At 41.8% G+C, this 15,226-nt stretch overlaps 1 long non-coding RNA gene across 1 annotated transcript in view; it reads right to left on the bottom strand.

Moving 5' to 3' along the window:
* Window positions 1–477: 477 nt before the first annotated feature.
* Window positions 478–15,226, bottom strand: part of LOC124803058 — a 44,585-nt gene continuing 29,836 nt past the window's right edge. The window contains exon 3 of the long non-coding RNA XR_007017191.1: window positions 478–571. This is a non-coding gene — a long non-coding RNA (uncharacterized LOC124803058). The remainder of the gene's footprint in view (window positions 572–15,226) is intronic.

Below are 15,226 nucleotides of genomic sequence, written 5' to 3'. Positions count from 1 at the left end.
TTACAGATTGGTATATGATTACTTCTTTCCACTCAGATCACATTCTTTCTTCCTTACAATCATTGGTGATGAGTTTGTGTACTCATTTAGTAATTGTATCTCCTTCCTTCTTAAGTAGTTCAAATGTTTCCCATCTCCCCCTGGAGCTTCATTGTTTTCTAGTTTTCTGATTGTGTCTGTTGTCTCTTTCAGTGTCAGTCGTGCAATTACAGGACCTATGTTCCAATATTTATGTTATTCCTTCATCTTCAACATTTAATAGCTCTTCAAAATATTATGTCCAAATTTTCATACCTTTTGTTCCTTCCAAAACTGTACTGCCACTTTTATCTTTAAGTGGAGGTTATGGTTGAAAGGTACAGAAAATGGGTGAAATTTAGAATTTTTTCATACAAGGATTGTTTTTATTAAAATGGGGTTTTCACTACTTTATTATACATGCATTCATGTATAAAAAACATTTTTTCATTTCATAACAAATGGGAAAATGGTGGCTGTAGCCCCTGCTGAAGTATGTGTTTTGAGGCATGTCCTGGTTTGTGTGAAGCATTGTACAGACTTGTGGCTGTTTCTGAAACACATAAAAATAGAAAAGTCTTAAATTACAATGAATTTGGAGGGACATCACAATCAGCTTTTGAAAAACAGTTCAGAAAAAAGACAGCTATTTGAAGAACATGTCAGTTTCTTGGCACGTTTCCTTAAAAAACATTTAGAGCACTTCACGTGATGCAAAATGTTGTTTCAAGAAGAACATCTTTAAAGTTTGGAATATTAATCAAAAAAACATTGTTTCAAAACTTACGGTTAACCTGCAATCCCAGGACTATAGGGGCATCATTCCTCTTCCTCAAACATGCTCTGGTTCTGAACTTGGTGCTGTATTTTTTCAGTCCAAGCTCTTTTAGCAGACAGTCTTAGCTCTGTGGCACCCTTACCCTGTCAGATAACTCCATGAAGTTTTTACTGCTTGTCCCCACAATGATTCACAGCACGCTCATAGTCTTCAGAATAGATGAATAACCTTTGCAAAAAAAAACATGCAGCTATATATGCTGCTATTTCAACAGTTGTTGACCCAAAGTGAAGATGTTTTGGTACCAGTTTTTTTTAAGCAAATCGTCACTGGACAAAAATTTTTATACTGGTTGAATCTCTTCTTGAAGTAAATCATCGAGTGCCTACAACTGCCCAGGTTTCAGTTGGCACATGGTCACATTCAACACACTGTAACTTGTAAAGTACTTCCACAAAGAAAACCTTTTGCAGGCATAATCTATTTACTTCAGGGATGCAAATTATGTAAAAAAGTCAATTTTTTCATAAGTCTTGACAAGAACCTCCCCTTAATGCAATACATCTGTTGTATGTATCCTTTTCTGAAGAACCTAACTGACCTGTAAAAATGTCTAGCATTCCCTGCAGTTTTATACTTTTCTTCTCTTTTCACTAGTCTTTCGACACGCTCTCGTTTATTTTCCTACAGATAAGATTTTTGGTTTCCCTGTTAGCATTATCATAAGATTCTTTGCTCTTTTTGCAATCTTCATACAGGTGCTTATTCTTTCCTACAAAACAAATAGTTGAGTTGACACAGAATATCACATATGTAAAGATGATGCATTTCTGTGAGATTTAAACACAACACTCACTACAGACATGCTTGCTCATTTATAGATGATGAAGATACAGAACTCTATGCACCTTTAATACTTGTAAGAAGAATCCCAAATTTAATTCAGAAAAATTATGTACCCTCACACCTGCTATGATTGAATTTGGACCCTTGATCAGTACACGTGCGTCATTAGCAAACAAATGGTTACTGAACCACCTTTTGAAGTCACTGGAACAGCATTCATGTAGGTTAGAAATGACACAGCCTAGTACCATTCCTTGTGGCACTCCATGTCATGTTTTCCCACTTTGAGAGTAGTTTCGTGAATGTGACACATCCATATGTGAATTACCCTCACCCCCATGTGATTTTTAAAGCCTTGGTGTTAACGTATTCCACGTAACTCTTCATCCACAACTACAATACCGCTCACAGACTGATATGATTGACAAACTAATGTGAGGAACATTCACAGCAATATGCCTGATATCATTCTCAATTGTGCAATTAAGATTCTTGACCTAACTGTTAGTTGTATCACCTACTAATATTACATATTCTTTGTTTCCATGAGCTTTCATTAAATAGCCTTAATCACCAGTATATCAACAAAAATAATAAATTTCTGAAAACATAAGCAATACCTTTTGAAAATATAAGTAACTGGATAGATAAAAAATCTACTCACCTAGCGGTGGCAGTAGAACATGAATATAAAAGCTACTACAATCTGCTAGCTTTTGGAGCCAGTCACTCCTCTTCCTTGTAGAAGGGTTGAACCCCTTAGATGAAGTTCTGGGTGACTTTTCCAAACTCTACCTCACTACCCTTTTTCCTTCACCTCTCTTCCTCCCCCTTCAACCCTTCTGCCAGAAGAAGGAGCCACTAGCTCTGAAAGCTAGCCAACTGTAAGACCTGCTGCCACTTAATTATTAGGTAACATCACTGAAGCCTGCACTAGGGTTAAAAACATTAGTTATCAAGAAATCAATAGAAATCAATTCCCAAGAAATTCTGTACTAGTTCCCCCCCCCCCCCCCCCCCCCCCCACCAATACCTCCTCATTAGTTATGTGATCTACCCATCTAATCTTCGGCATTCTTCTGTACCACCTTTTGAAAGCTTCTATTCTCTTCTTGTCCAAACTATTTATCGTGCATGTTTCACTTCCATACATGGCTACTCTCCATACAAATACTTTCAGAAATGACTTCCTGACACTTAAGTCTATACTCGATGTTAACAAATTTCTCTTCTTCAGAAAAGCTTTCCTTGCCATTGCCAGTCTACATTTTATATCCTCTCTACTTCGACCACCATCAGTTATTTTGCTCCCCAAATAGCAAAACTCCTTTACTACTTTAAGCGATTCATTTTCAAATCTAATTCCCTCAGCATCACCTGACTTAATTCAACTACATTCCATTATCCTCATTTTGCTTTTGTTGTAACATAGTATAAAAATATTGCCAAATTACACCAACATTAACAAGTACAAAAATTTTTAATTCTAACAAAAATATATCAACCTATGAAATACCATCAATGTCATGGCCAAGAAATGAAAACCTTTGTTCAGAGTTTGAACAATATCAGACCTTGGAACCCAAGCATCATTATTAACTTTAAAGGTAAACTGGTTGTCTGCACTATTCATTCTAAAGAATGTCACTTCTTGTTGATCAATGTCTATTGTTATAACTCAAGCTAAGAAACACTTCACTCACTGCATGCAAATTTAACAACAACAAAGGAACCCATGAAAACATCTTTCTTTTCATCCTCCTCCTGACCGTTGATGTTACCTAGTGTTGACCGAGTGAGGTGGCACAGTGGTTAGCACACTGGACTCACATTCAGGAGGACAATGGTTCAAACCCTCATCCGGCCATTCTGATTTAGGTTTTCCCTGAATTGCCTCAGGCTAGTGCTGGGATGGGGCCTTTCAAAGGGCATGGTTGACTTTCTTCCCTATCCTTCCCTAATTTGATGGGACTGATGACCTCACTGTTTGGTCCCCTTCACCCAAATCAATCACCCAACCAACTTAGTGTGGAGTCACAAATTACAGTTGTAATTTTCCGTGAAAGAAAGTTAAATTCAAAAGTATTTTTGATATGGAATATTCTTCACAAATTATTGGGTAGGAGGACAGAGCCTCCACACAATGTACAGAGCATGTCTCAGGTAATGCTTGGACATCATAAATAGCTGCATCAAATAAAAACTTATGCTGTTCAACTAATCCTTAGAACAAAATGTCACCACAATTCATTTTCTCATTTATTTCGTTTTGGTAACCTCATAAGGACACTGCATTTACAACCTGATATTTTCCACCAAAGAGCATATGCAGTAGCATTCGTCTGATTACATCACAACTCCTTCCCCAACATCTTTCCCATGAACTAACTACTATGATGTATTAAACTGATATTATACAGGCTGTTCATTGTAACTGAAGACATTGAAATATGTTGAAAACTACACATTGGATCAAAAAGACGTATAGTTACAGTTTGTTTGTCTTGGAGGGGGGCATCCAACAATACCATACTCGAAGTGCCACATCACCCCATGTGTGGTTGGCAACTTTGACATCTTCAATGGGAACCTCCATTTCTTATTGCAGATTACGATTCTACAGCAAAATCTACACATGTTTTGTCTGAAGCATTTTCTTCATTTTGCCACAGGTAGCACTGTAATTGGAGGAATAGAAATAATAAATAATAATTTACAACATGCTGCTCAATGGCCCTCGAATATTCATTGGCATGTGGGACTCCACCTCCATGCTGTGAGAGTAGGACAGGCCAGTATTTCATAACTTCTAATTGGAAACCCCATTTGCAATGTTGTATTCCTCTGACATATCAAACAGGGAACTACTCGATGCTCCACCATGCCCCTTATTAATGACAATGCTATAAAAAGGATAGATTGCTACTCACCATATAACAGAAATGTTGAGTTGCAGATGTTGTACCTATCTGCAACTCAATATCTCCATTATATGGTAAGTAGCAGTCTACCCTTTTCATAATATTGTCATTATTTCCCATTGTTTGATTTTCCCTCGTATTACATACTTATGAAACATGCTTGATTTGAAAATATAGTTAGTATTTTTAGAACTGTATAAACTTATTTCTTTTACTGTGATAGAATTGAACAAAAAAAAAAACATTTTTTGACTGTGTTGAAAGGCATGTCTACATGTCAGCATAAAAAAGAAATTTTACATTTACTAAAAGAAGTACTCAAGAATGAATAAAAACCAAAACACAGAAATAATCTACCTCTACATCTACAACCACGTAGAAACTCCACAAGCCTCCATACAGTGCACAGTGGAGGGTACGCTGTACAATTACTAGACATTTCCTTTCCTGTTCCACTTGCAAATAGAGTGAGGGAAAAATGACTGTCTATATGTCTCTGTATGAACTCTAATTTCTCATATCTTATCTCTGTGGTCCTTATGTGCAATGTATATTGGTGGCAGTAGAATTGTTAGGCAGTCAGCTTCAAATGGCAGTTCTCTGAACTTTCTCAACAGTGAAACGTGTGAAGAAACAAAATAAGTTCTTTGATGAGTCAGAAAATGAAACAGTGGTTTGCAAATCTAAAGGTGGTATACTGAAGACCAATTATTTAATTATATTGAACAAACTATCCGTAGAGCTCAATAATTGTCTTGGTGTCTATGAAGAGTTTTCCGGAAAGTTCTCTTTTTTATCCAGTTTGATGGAAATGGACCCTACTGAAGTCTATAATGCTGCAAAACAGCTGCAGCATGTTTACCCAGGGGGTATAGAGGAGTCTTTTGGAACAGTATGTGTCCATCTCCAAAGCTTCCTTTTCAGTTCTGGGTATGAAAATGGTCCTTCTTTACCAATCTTAAATAAATTGTTAAGAGAAATGTCTCTTTGATATTTATCCAAACATCAGAATTGCTCTGCAAATTTATTTGACCACATCACCAACGAACTGCTCTGCTTGAACGATCCTTCTCAGTTCTCGGAAGGGTTAAGAACTACTTGCGCACTTCTCAGACTCAGGATCATTTGATCTGTTTGGCTGTATTAGCAATAGAAAATGATCTGACTGTGACACTGGATTTTGAAAATGTGATAAATGTGTTTGCTGATAAGGCAAGAAGGCACCATTGAACTGATGACATTCTTTGTTGATAATATAATACTCATTTACCATAATTTCATACAATATGATCCTTTTTTGTTGATTTCTTCTTTAAGTATTATATATATATCCTTTTTGTAGATTTCTTCTGTAAGTAATATATATTACTTATTTTAAATAATATGTTTATAATTTTGTTGCTAAATGTTTTTCAAAATAGGCTACGTTTGGTTTTGGGGAGAGTGAAAAAAATTATTGGGTCCATGGGCGTGACATTATCTAAATATGGGGCTACCCATAACAACTTCACTTTGGAGCCTGCCTTTTCATGAGCCACATGGAAGAGGCATTCCTCAATACACAAAAGTTGAGCTTCCTACCTTAGTACAGATATATCACTGACATCTTTGTGGCATGGGCTCATGGTGAGCGATATCTCCTCTGTTTCCTGCAACAACTCAGTTCCTTTTCCCAACTCAGTCATCTGGTCCTTCCCCAAAGCCAAAGGCACCTTCGTTGATACTGACCCCCATGACCTGAAGTCCACATCCACATCTCAGACCACATAAAACCAAGCAACAACAGCTATGCTTTGGGAGCTACCACCCATCAAATGCTACAGCCCTAAGCATTTGTAGCAAATATATCTACACCACCACAAAATCCATCAACACTTACACCATAAACCTCTTCCAGGTTATCCTCTCTCAAAACTACAATGTATATCTTATTTTCAAACAAATCTCCTTAGCAGAATCTTTCTCTAACTTCTGTCTAATGCAGATTCCACTTTCAAAAAACTCAGAAGAATCCCCCTTGTCACCCAGGCCTTGATTGCATCCACACTTTGCTATTATTGTGAAAAATCTACTCTCATCCATTACAGAGGGGCTCCTCTCATCTTGGTGTCTAACTGATATGCCTTTCCTTTTGATCCTTCCCAACCTCTCTCTGTCTCATCCCCAAAGAAAGAACTATTACTTCCAAAGCTAGATAGTGTGTCACTTTCACTTTTGTATGTGCCTATCAACAGTACTACATATTTTGCCTACTTAAGGCAAGTAAATGTCCAGCAATTCTGTCTCACTGTTTTTTCTTTTAATTTGAGCAGCCCAGCAAATGTTTCATATACTGACCATTTATTTTATGTTCATCTGTAGCAACTGATACAAAGCTTACAGGGCGGCTCCATACCTTCGACTCCCACTATGCTCATAGCTGGCAGGAGACGAAGATCATTGACCAGCAGTCTTGAAGTTATGCAAGTTTTACATTTCATCAATAACCATGAGGTATGTACTGGTTCAAAGAGTAATAGAAAATGCTGGGTGAATTACTATATGCAATTCTACAAGGAGAGTTGTAGACAACACATGTATGTGGGATTTTGGGTCCTTATCGTTATAAATAACAACCCGTTGATCCACTTGTTAAAACAATGAGCACATTTTTACCGTCACACTTCAGACATACGTCATTACACATCGAAAGTATCACATAGACAGAACATAATGGCCGCCTTGGCCCAAAGAGCTTTTGCACACCAGAGATGTTAGGGCACGTCAGTGTTGCCACATGCAAAACAAACAATTTCTGGAAGTGATACTTTAAATAAGCATCTTCAACTGAAGAAATGATTACGTAAATTTTCAGTTTTCATTAAACCTGTAAATGATGAAGATTTAAAATGTGCAAATACACTGCTTGACCAAAACAAGTGAAGCACATACAGACATGTTAGATGTCAATGTATACTGTACACATACATACCATCTGTGGGTATGTAATGATTAGTGTTGCAGTTCTCTGAGACAGGTAGATTGGGTACCAGACTGCATTAGTGTTGTTACCTGGCCTGGTAGGGTATATAAGCAAGTGGAAAGAAGATTTGAATTTAATGCACCATCAACAAAGAGATCATTAGAAATGGAGCCGAAGTTCTGATTGTTTCTAGGATGGGGAAGGAAACTGGCCATGCCTTTTCGGAGGACCAATTTGCAGAAATCACAGAAGACAGATCAGGATGGCCAACAGGGATTTCAACCGTCATTCTACCAAATGAGAGTCCAGTGTGCTAACCACTGTGCCACCACACTTGGTGCGTCTATAGGGGGGTATGAACATTGTCAGATGTCGAGTGATCACTGAAAGGCATGGAAATGCTGCATATTCTCGGGAGGCAGCATTATCAGCACCTGATAGAGTTTGAAAGGCTATCATCATGAGTCTCCATTTGGCCAGCTGATTAGAGCATGTAATATCAAGATTTGTGGGGCATTTGGAGGTGATAGCAGCCTGAACTGTATGAGAATATGTGGGCAGGTATACTCATTGTCAAGATTCTGTCTGAACATGTCTGACAACCACAAGAGAGAGTTACTGCACATCATAAACCTTTCACATCTGCACCTTCACTGGCCACCTGAGAACCTGTGTTGGACTCCCTGTAACACTCTGTGTCATAAAGTTTCAGACTTTGAAAAAGCTTGTTTGAGTTTGAAATTAGTGACTGAGCCTTGATAGGATTTAATGATGTCTCTAGCATCTAGACCTAATGCCTGCACCACTAAATTCACCAAGGATGCAAATAATGCCTGTGAAAGCCTGCACTGTATCACCACATTGTCTAAAGCTATTCCTGCATGTGCCAGCTAAAGTTACTCAAATCAGAAAGAAATATGCTATTACACATAAGAAACTGCTGCCTCATAATACACTGCTTGACAAAGAAAGTGAAGCACCCAGAAGACATGATGAGATGTCTAAGTAACTTATACATGTGCACACCATTGGTGGACATGTAAATGTTTACAACTACAATTCTCTGATACAAGCAGAATGGCCACCAGAGAGCATTAATGATGTTTGCATTTAATGTTGTTACTAGGCCTGATAGGGTACATAAGGTGTGGGAATAGTGTCAGATGTTGAGTGATCACTGTGAAGGTCACAATATTATCAGCAACTGACAATCTGAAAGGGGCCTCACTAGGGGCCTAATTTGGCCCAATGAATCAGGTAACACCCAGATTTGCAGGGTATTTGGATGTGGGTGTGGCCTGATGTTTAGCTGCATGGGAACTAGAGGGCAGGCACACTCATTGTCAAGGTTCTGATCAACCACATCTGACCACCACAAGAGAGGATCACCATATTATGCACCAAGCACATCACTCCTTCAAATCTGCACCAGCTATCCAAGAACAAATATCGAAGTCCCTGCAACATTCTACGATACCCTGCACCGTTGGTCAGAAACTTGCAGCAGACAGACTATGGAATTACCTTCTCATGCACAGACTGCCATTAAAACTGCAACACAAATGACTGTGTTTGGAGTGGTGCCATGATTGGAAAGTGTAGACTGCTCATGAATGGCACTGCATTTTGTTCAGGTATGAATCATGGTTCTGCACTACCCAGATGAACGTAATTTGTAAGTGTGGTGACAACCTGGTGAAGTGTCCTATTCTTCCAATGTTTTGGAAAGGCTTGGCAGTGTTACTCTGGCATCATGTGTTGGGTACAATGCAGGTCATGGATGGCAGTGACTGATGTAATTCTAATGGCACAATTGTGTATCCTGTTTTTGTATGTGCTACGTTTCATTAGAGATTATCTTGGTGCCATTTTTCAAAAGATTGATGCTTGTTCACACATGGCAAGTGTCTCTATGGACTATCTGCATGATTGGTTAGTTGTGGTTTGCTTTAGGGCACAAAAAACAACTGGGGTCATACACGCACAAGTTAAAACTGTAGAACATGAAGATAGAGAGGTGTTAAAAAATGACCATACGTCAGTCCCAATTGACATAAGAGAATACAGATAAAAACTGGGACATGGAGAAAGGGCTAAAAAAGACACAATACAGCAACAGAGGTCCAAAACTGAAAATTAAATGGCTTTCACCATATTGCTTTGGCAGATGAAAGGTAAAACGTGGTCAACAGCCCACCTGTCATTTGCTAAAATGGCCAATAGCTCAGATGGCAAACCCATGTAGGAACTTAAACCATTAAAAAATGGGAATTCTGTCAGGAAGTGGCAAACAGTTAAAACTTGGGCACAGTGTGTACAAAGTGGTGGGGTAGCACCACTTATCAAATGACGATGGCTAGAAAGGTAGTGCCCAATACTTGGACGAGTTAAAATGACCTCCTCCCAGTTGGGGGGGGGGGGGGGGGGCAAGAGAAGGTCATCCAAGCTGCTGGGAGAGGCTTAATAAGCTGGAGCTTATTCCCATGAAGGGAGGGCCATTGGTGATGCCAAAGGGACACCACTTCCTGATGGACAGCAACACAGACATCATCAGAGAGAAAATAAGAACTACTGGGCGGAGGTACGAGGACTGCAAATAAACATCACAGTGGCTCTACCAAGAGTGAGCAAGTGACAGTTTTCCTGGACCCATTGCACTAAGGGATGGGCAGTGTACAGTGCACATAGACTTTGGAGCGTGCTGAGTGAGTCTGAGCAGAGGACACAATTGAAAAGCCTGTGTTGCGAGACATACTCCATGGCCTGATACAGGGTGAAGAGCTTGGCTGTAAATACTGAGCAGTGTGCCAAAAGCCGATATTGAAAGACACGGGCCCCAATGACGAAGGCACACCCAATCCCAAAGTTAGTCCGAGGGTCTTCAGTGTATACAAATGTACCATCGGGAAGTTCCATGTGAAGGTCGTGAAACTGAAGGTGATAGAGCAAGGCTGGAGATGTGTCCTTAGGAAACGATTGAAGGCCAAGGTTAACATGGGCCACTTCACAAAGCCAAAATTGCAGGTAGTGTGAAGTTAAGCCAACGTAGCAAGTGCTGAAAGCAGACTCCAGGAGGTAACAGAGAAGAGGGATGCACCCCATACTGGTAATCAAAGGAATCATTGAAGAAGGAGGCATAGGATGGGTGACCACACATGGCAGACAAACGGCATGCATACCTGCTGAGGAGAAAGTCATGGTGGTAGGACAGTTGTATTTCAGCAGCTTCAGCATACAGACTCTCAACCGGGCTAGTGTAAAAAGCGCCAGTGTCCAAACATGAGCCACGATGGTGAATAGTGTTGAGAGATGGCATAAGAGGGACAGATGTGCAGGTGCATGAACAAAGCACCCATAGTCAAGTTTCGAAGGGATAAGGAACCGGTGCAAATGGAGGAAGGTGGTTCAATTGGTACCCCAGGAAGTACCATTGAGGACATTTAGGACATTGAGGAACCATGTGTAGTGGGCTGTCAGGTAAGACACATGGGAGGACCAAGAGTGCTTCCTATTGAGCATGAGCCCCAGGAATTTCTTAGTTTCAATGAATGGAAGGGCAACAGGCCCAAGATGAAAAGATAGTGGGAGAAACCGACAGTTTTGTCAGTGGAAAAATGGAAGCCACTGTCGATGCTCCAGGAATAAGGAACATCACAACATCACTGAAGACGCCACTCTATGTGACAGGTCAGTGCAGAACTGCAATAGATGACAAAATTGTCAACAAAAAGGAAGCCGGAGATGCCTGGTGGGAGACAGGCCATTGTAGGGTTAATGGCAATAGCCAAGAGGACAATGCTCAGAATGGAACCCTGAGGCACACTCTTTTCCTGGATAAAGGTGTCGAGCCCACATGCACCTTGAAAACTCGGTCTTTTAAAAATTCCTGAAGAAAACAGGGCAGGTGGCCATGGAAGCCCCAATTGTAAAGAGTACAGAGGATACCAGTTCTCCAACAGGTGTCGTAGGCCTTCTCCAAATTAAAAAACATGGCCACACTTTGGGATTTCCACAGAAAACCCTTGATGAAATGGGTGGGCGAAGGAATGAAATGATCAACTGCAAAATGATGCATTCAAAATCCACCCTGTGCATTCATTAGTAAATTGCAAGACACGAGCTCCCATACCAGCCTGGTATGAATCATATGTTCCATCACCTTGCAAACACAGCTGGTGAGAGAGATGGGGCAGTAGCTAGAAGGAAGGTTCTTGTCCTTACCAGGCTTAGGTATGGGTATAATGGTGGCTTAATGCCGAAGTCCAGGAAATGTGCCTTCTGCCCAGATGTGGTTGTACGTGTTAAGCAGAAAGTGCTTGCCCACAAGAGAAAGTTGCTGCAACACCTGAATGTGGACAGCATCTAGCCATGGGGCAGATGATCGGAATGAACTGAGAGCATGGTCTAGCTCCTTATAGTAAAGGCAATATTGTAGCACTCCTGATTCTGAGAAGAGAATGGTTTCCCTGGAGACTCCTCCACTCACTTCCGATGGAGAAAGACAGGGTGATAGTGGGAAGAGCTCAAAACTTCCGCAAAATGGCTGCCCAAGGTGTTGGAGATAACAATAGGGTCCATGATAACATCATCTGCTGCTGTCAGGCCAGAATTGGCGAATGGATCTTGATCCCAGAGAGCCATCAGAGGTTGGCCCACATGACAGAGGAAGGGATTAACTGTTAAAAGAAATAGTGAATGAAATCCAGCTAGCTTTTTTGCTATCCCAAATAGTGCAACGACACTTTGCACACTCTGTTTATAATAAATGCAGTTCCCCATTGTAGGATGAGGGTTAAAAATGCGGAGAGCAAGTCTCCATGTGAAAATTGCATCGTTGCATGCCTCAGTCCACCAAGGGACTGGGACACAGCATGGTATAGAGGAAGTGTGAGGAATGGAACGTTCTGCAGCAGTAAGGATAACATTTGTGAGATATTCCACCTGGTCATCACAACTGGGTAAATCTTGTTCTTTGAAGGTCACCAGGGAGGAATAAAGCTGCCAGTCAGCCTGAGTAAGCTGCCATTTGGGTGTGCACACAGATAGGGTAGGAGTCAACAAATAGATAGCAAATGGGAAATGGTCTTTCAAGTGGGTGTCAGAAAGAATGGACCACCCAAGATGAAGATGGGCGGTGCAGAAGGATAGGTGCAGATGGGAATAGGTGTGTGAGGAGTCAGAAAGGAAAGTGGGTGCTCCAGTGTTAAGGCAGAAGAGGTTGAGTTGATTAAGAAGATCAGCTGAGAGGGCACCTCTCTGATGGGTTCTTGGAGAACCCCAAAGGGGTTTGCATGCATTTAAGTCACTGAATAGCAGAAAAGGGGGAGGTAGATGCCCAATAAGCTGAAGGAAGTCTGCCCTAGTGACATTGAATAATGGAGGGATATAAATGGTACAGAGGGAAAAAGTCAGGTGGGGAAGAAAAAGGCAAACTGCAACACCCTGAAGATGAGTAGTCAGGGAGATAGGTTGACTGTAAATGTCATCCCTTGTGACCCATGAGATGGAATGCTGACCTCAGGGGGAAGGTCAAAACGAACCGGGAAGAAATGTGAAAACTCAAAACGGTTGTGAGGGCACAATTTTGTTTCCTGAGGGCACAGTACAAGGGGCCACTGTGACGCCAAAAGCAGCCATAAATCCTCTTTTTGGGACAGAAGGCCATGAACGTTTCATTGGAGGAGAGTCATGATGAGGAAGAGATGTAGGGGTGTCTCCTCGGTGACTACTGAGTGAGCCTGTGAAGAGTGGCTGCTATAGGGCACAGGAGCAGGAGGATCCTGCACCATGGGGTCCACAGAAGCATCAGATTGCTTGTGCTGTTGGTCTGTGGACTCCAACACTTAAAAATGGTTGATGGTGTACTCCGTCGAAGAAGATCTTTGAGCCAGCAAAGGAGAAGACCGTTTGCCTTTGGTGGACTTCTTCGAGCCTTTCTGGTTAGAGGAAGACTCGGTTGTTGTTTGGCTGGAGGGATGTCAAAAGTCTTCACGGGAGTACTCCTGTCCTTTCTGGCCTACCGGTTGTGTAGCTGGTGGCTTCGCCCCTTGAGGTGAGAGTTTGACGGTTTGCTGCACAGCTGGATGGGGAGGATGGCTATGCTACCTTGACACTGGGTGATTTCACAACCTCAGAGCTGAATTTGAGGTTGCAATGTCTGCGTGGCCATGTTCTCCACGGGGCTAGAGGTAGCAAGAATAGAACTGTAAGTGCCAGATGGGAGAACACAGGGTTTACAACTAGCAAATAACTTGTGTGCAACTGGGTAAGGCACTTTCTCCTTTACCTGGATCTCTTGGACAGGCCACTCATCAAGATACATGGGACAATCCTGAGAGGAGGTGGCATGGCAGCCATTGCAGTTGATACAGCAGGAAGAACAAGGAGGACAGTCACCCTCGTGCGCATCCCTACCACAGGTTACACATTTGGCTGGGTGTCGACAAGATGTTCTACTGTGGTTCTAATGATGACACTGGTAGCAGCGCATCAGGTTCAGAAAGTATTGCCAGACTGTGATAGTTTCATAGCCTGCTTTGATCATGGATGGAAGCACCACTCTGTCAAAGGTGAGAAAAAGATTGTGGGTGAGCACTAAGGAGGAATCTACCTTTTTCATCAGCCGATGGATGGCAATGATATCCTGATCAGAAAGGTAAGATTGGATTTTGGCCTCAGTTAGACTGTCGAGCAGCCTAGTGTAAATAACACCAAGGGAAGAATTCAAAATTAAATGGGCCTTGAACAGGGTAGCCGTGGAGAAGCGAGATGGCAAGCAGTTGTTGTGCTTGAGAATCAGAAGAAGTCTGCAAAAGCAAAGTGCTATTTGATAAACCAGAGCAGGATTTCACAGGGCCAGCAAGTGCATCAACACCTTTCTGGATAATAAATGGATTAACCATGGCAAAAGACTGACCGTCTTCAGCAGGTGAGACCAAGAGGAACTGTGATGCAGCAGGTAGGGTCTTTGAATCGTTAGCCTCATTATGTTGGAAGGTTCTTTGAATCATTAGCCTCATTACGTTTATGTTTCATAAACATTGATTGTGAGGATGATTGGATCATTGCGAGAAAATCTCCCACAGTTGCCAGCGTCTCCGATGGCGTTCTCCATCCTACTGGGGCCACCTTCACAAGGGGGTGCACCTGCCTTAGGTGATGGTTCACACCTCAGGTCACATCTCCAAAACACCTGACAGAGGGACCAATCAGCAGTTTAGGAAGATTGCAGCTCAGGCAATCACCCCTCCGTGGGCCTGGCCTGTACCAGGGGGTATGTGCGAACCCTACCTGTCGACCCGGGCCAGGGAATTACACGTTACCCAGTCACCTGTTATGCATCTGACGCATGGGTCGGCCTTCAGGAGTGCACAGGGAGGAAGAAGGAAAGAGGAACCTCAAATGTCAAATCAGAGGAATGAGAGGAGAAGGGAAATGAAGAAAGGAAAAGAGAGCAAAAAACAGTGGTGAGACTGTTCTTACATCAGAGACAGATAATGCAGAACATTCCCAATAACACCCCAGACATGTTCCCCAAGGGAGGGGAAAAAGAATAGCAGAGGACAGACATGCAGTAAGGAAGGGAAAAGATGCTGCAAAGGCTGGGGCCCCATAGCAGCCAATCACAAACCGCCAAAGACTGGCGAGCCCCTTTGGGGGTGGGGGTGGAGGTGGTCTGTATGTTCAGGTACTCTCATTGCC

Source organism: Schistocerca piceifrons, chromosome 6 (genome assembly GCF_021461385.2).
Source record: "Schistocerca piceifrons isolate TAMUIC-IGC-003096 chromosome 6, iqSchPice1.1, whole genome shotgun sequence".
NCBI classification, from domain to species: domain Eukaryota; kingdom Metazoa; phylum Arthropoda; class Insecta; order Orthoptera; family Acrididae; genus Schistocerca; species Schistocerca piceifrons.
Note: the sequence above shows the minus strand (reverse complement) of the source record. Positions and strands in the feature narration are given on the sequence as shown.